Consider the following 910-nt stretch of genomic DNA (forward strand, 5'->3'; position numbering starts at 1 on the left):
TCAGACATAAAAGTCTGCATTAATTTCATCAGCAAAAATATTTTGAATCAGATCAGTTCCTCCTGCAAAAACAGCTCCACTTTCTTTTGCTATTTTAGTTGGTGATGCATCCCCCTAGGAAAACAGCAAGTTTATTGATTGCTGAAGTGAGTGGGTATGGAAGGCTAAGAACACCGGCAAATGGCTCCACTTTTTTCTTCTTCTGTAGTGACATATCAGGTATCAAAACAAAACACCTTGCTTTGGATAAGTACAGAATTTGAAATTTCTTAAGTAGCTAAACAAATTTTCCACTTTATACATTTGCCTTGGATATAAGTATTCTAAACAGACATCATCTTCAGGCTCACCTTGCATGTAGCAATATTTTTATTTTTTTCTATCTTTTTTTTCTTCTGAAGTTTTCTCTTAAGGGCCTTTTTGTTGTTTCATAGTGGACTTTGTAGAAGCAGCAAAATGTCTGTTGGGCACTTGAATATTTATAGAAAACGAGAACGAGATGCCTGTTTTGGAAAGACTAAGCCTTCAGTGCTGTAGCAAGATTCTACTTCAGCATCTTATGGCTGCTGCCATGTTGATGACACTGGATTGTGTTGACCAAGTGATATGGTTTTGCATAGTATGCTTAAATATGTGAGATGAAGTCTCATCATCCTTGTCTTTATGGAGTACTCTGGCTATACTTTTTTTTTTAAATTTAGGTTGTTTATTTTTCATTTCAATGAACATCTACAGAAATTTTGGGATTCCATTAATTCATTGTTGCACCATTCTCCCCGCACAAACCCCTCCCCCCTCCCCTACCCCGTTTGCTCCTCTCCTTGAAAATCAAAAGAAAAACTCCCGCATTGGTACACAATACCTCCCCGCACCTCCCCAAACCCCACCCCCTACCCCCAAATATAATCCA

The 910-nt window shown here is 38.1% G+C and overlaps 1 pseudogene; it reads right to left on the bottom strand.

Annotated features, from left to right (window-relative positions):
* Positions 1 to 910, bottom strand: part of LOC102866532 — a 12,256-nt pseudogene continuing 11,346 nt past the window's right edge.

This window comes from Elephantulus edwardii, unplaced genomic scaffold (assembly GCF_000299155.1).
Source record: "Elephantulus edwardii isolate Elephantulus edwardi_28Jun2011 unplaced genomic scaffold, EleEdw1.0 scaffold00016, whole genome shotgun sequence".
In the NCBI taxonomy this organism is placed as follows: domain Eukaryota; kingdom Metazoa; phylum Chordata; class Mammalia; order Macroscelidea; family Macroscelididae; genus Elephantulus; species Elephantulus edwardii.